The sequence below is a fragment of the Rattus rattus genome, chromosome 14, assembly GCF_011064425.1.
Source record: "Rattus rattus isolate New Zealand chromosome 14, Rrattus_CSIRO_v1, whole genome shotgun sequence".
NCBI classification, from domain to species: domain Eukaryota; kingdom Metazoa; phylum Chordata; class Mammalia; order Rodentia; family Muridae; genus Rattus; species Rattus rattus.
In genome coordinates this window covers 40014273-40017729 of record NC_046167.1, presented here as the reverse complement: position 1 = coordinate 40017729, position 3457 = coordinate 40014273, and the positions used below count along the sequence as shown (strand labels likewise).

The 3457-nt window shown below is 42.6% G+C and overlaps 1 pseudogene; it reads left to right on the top strand.

Moving 5' to 3' along the window:
• The first annotated feature begins 508 nt into the window (after positions 1–508).
• Positions 509–902, top strand: LOC116883833 (annotated as a pseudogene).
• Positions 903–3457: the final 2555 nt, after the last annotated feature.

Genomic DNA, 3457 nt, shown 5'->3' with positions numbered 1-3457 from the left:
CACACAGGGGGAAGACACCAGATGCCTGGATAGTCAGTCTGGGCGAAACACGTCTGGATGCGCCTTATCTCTGGGGAAAAAAAATCACTCTCCTCTTCTTCCTGGAACTTGACATACAATCTGAGGAGGAAGAAGAAGAGAAAGACGATGAGGATGAGCAGGAAGGGGAATTAGAGAAAGAAGTGGGACAGGAAGGAAGGAGAGAGAGGAAGGGGAGGAAGAGGGTAGAGGAGAAAGAGGGGACTTATTGGTTAGAGGAACAGTATGGAAGTATGTGGTAGTAACTTGGTCTCTCCGTAGAGACTTCTGTCATCCCCATGATGACCTATGACAGGAGATTATAAAACCATGGTTGGTCGTCTGTTGATTATGAAGTCCCTCTAAATCATGAAAATTCTATACTTGGTTCGCAGCCTTCGCCGCGCTGCTGCCGCTAAAGCCAGCGCCGCCTTTTGTTTGCTGAGCTCCAGCCGAAGGAGAAGGAGGGTAAGTAAGGAGGTCCCATACCATGGCTCATACAAAGCAGACTGCCCGCAAATCCACCAGTGATACAGCACCCAGGAAACAACTGGCTACAAAAGCCGCTTGCAAGAGTGCGCCCTCTACTGGAGGGGTGAAGAAACCTCATCTTACAGGCACTCCGTGAAATCAGATGCTATCAGAAGTCCACTGAACTGATTCACAAGGTCCCCTTTCAGCGTTTGGAACGAGAAATGGCTCAGGACTTCAAAACAGACCTGCGCTTCCAGAGTGCAGCTATTGGTGCTTTGCAGGAGGCAAGTGAGGCCTGTCTGGTTGGTCTTTTTGAAGTTACCAACCTGTGTGCTGTCCATGCCAAATATGTAACAATTATGCCAAAAGATATCCAGCTAGCACGCTGCATATGTGGGGAACGTGCTTAAGAGTCCACTATGAGGGGAAACATTTCATTCTCAAAAAAAATTTTTTTCCCTCCTCTTCTTGTTTTCAGTAGTTCTGAATGTTAGATAATTTTTTCTATGGGTCAAAGGTACCTAAGTATATGATTGCAAGTGGAAACATAGGGGACAGAATCAGGTATTGGCAGTTTCTCCACATTCATTTGTGTGTGAATTTTTAATATAAAAGCAAGATGTACAGCATTAATGCAAGCAAATGTTTCAGTGAACACATTTCAACAGTTCAACTTTATAACAATTATAAATAAACCTGTTAAAATTTTCTGGACAATGCCAGCATTTGGATTTTTTTAAATAAGTAAATTTCTTATTGACAGCAACTAAATGGTGTTTGTAGCATTTTATCGTACAGTAGACTCCATCCATTCACTGTACTTTTCTAACGGAGTCGTCCTATGTGCGAGGACATGTTTTTAATGTTGTCTGTCTTCTGTGCTGTTCCTGTCAGTTTGCTATTAAAATACATTAAACTATATAAAAAAGAAAATACTGTAGTCATTTCTACTTTGATGATATCAGCCTTGAGGAGGGAAGAGAAATTAAGGAAATTTACTATTAATTAACCCTGTGTTACTGAATTTAGACAAACACCTCTTAAAGGATTGACAAATTTCCTAAGGTGTGACTAACCAGCTGGTGGATGGGGGTGGGGCCATCTGTTCTCCTTGGACTTCTGTTGTACAGTTCAGAGATCACTGAACTAGAAAGGAACGTTTGAGTCTGGTTGGCCAGAAAATGACAAAGGGACACAGTACCCACTAACACTTCTGTGGTTGTGTTATCTAGAGATTTGCTCAGTAATCATGGGTGCTTTTATGAGGAAGAAGGGGAAAGTAAATTAGCACACATAGTTGTGTGTGTGTGTGTGTGTGTGTGTGCGTGTGTGTGTGTGTGCGCACGCGCGCGCGTGTGTACACAGCCACAGGACAACCTTGGGTCAAGTTCCTCAGATGTCGTCCAGTTTTTCTTTTTTTGACACGGAGTTTCTTACTAACCTCAAATTCTCTAGGTAGGCTTGCCTGATTGTCCAGCAATCTCCAGGATCTGTCTATCCTGTCTTCTCAGTACTGGGATCACAGGTGGTCCCAGTGGTGGATGCCACCAAACAATTTTTTATTTAACATGAGTTCTGGTTTCAAACACAAGTTTTTTCCAGATTTCAAGCCAAGAACTTACTAAGTTATCTCCATAGCCCTAGATGTTTTGATATCTAAAAAGCATTTGTGTTTCTGTATTCTATGTGAAAGAAATTACAAAAAGATGGCTACTGATCAAGGCAGGCTCATGTACAATCTGTAAGAGTGCAAGCTAAACCACAGAGGCACCTCTATACATTTGCAAATATGGGTGCTGGGGGACACCTTCCTTCGCTGTATCCCAGCTACCTAGTGCTGCTCTCTCTTGGAAAGTCTCTTGGTGCCCTCTCATCTTTTCTGTCTTCGAGGCTCCCAATTCTGAGTCAGTTAGCTTTATCGGATTTCATCAGGCCTGATCGGATGATGGATGAGAATGTGTCTTACAACAGTAGGCATGTGCATACGCTTCCAGTGACAGTCAGTGACAATGCTAGCAAGACCACTATCTGTCGTGGTAATTTCTTCACCGTGTGCGTAGGTGGCTGATGGCAGAGAGCACCATGCCGTCTCCTTCTCACTAATTTATATCCTGTATGCTCATTTTGTCTCCACAGTTGACACATGTCATTTGCAGCTGTTCTCCATCCTCTCAGTGGCCACGGTATATCTCAATTCTTTTTCACATCATGACTCCTGCTTTCTCAACTCAGGAGATTTGCATAAGGACAGGAAACCAGAGTCTCTTCAGTCAGATGGACCTGCTAGAGGCTTGGGATCAGAAATGAGCAATGCCAGGTTGGGATCAAGACAGAAATTCTTTTTTTGAAAATACATTTTGCTTAATTTATATGCATTATTGTTATTATTTTTTCTCCATTTTTATTAAATTGGGTATTTCTTATTTACATTACAATTGTTATTCCATTTCCCAGTTTACAGGCCAACATTCCCCTAACCCCCCCTTCTATATGGGTGTTCCCCTCCCCATCCTTCCCCCATTACTGCCCTCCCCCAACAATCCTGTTCACTGGGGGTTCAGTCTTGGCAGGACCAAGGGCTTCCTCTTCCACTGGTGTTCTTACTAGGCCATTCATTGCTACCTATGAGGTTGGAGCCCAGGGTCAGTCCATGTATAGTCTTGGGGTAGTGGCTTAGTCCCTGGATATTATTATTATTATTATTATTATTATTATTTTATTATTTTTATTATTATTATTTATTACTCTGTGTGTATGATACTCATGTGTGCATGTGCTAAGTCATACTCAGGAAAGTCAGAGGACAACTTTAGGGATTCAGCTATCTCTTTCCATAGTTCCACTGGAGATGGAACTCAGATCATCAGACATGTACAGCAAGGATCTTTCTTCACTGAGATCTTTCTCCATCTCCAAGAAGATTCTTATACTAAATGTGGTGGGGCCCCTTGGCTCTACAGTTACT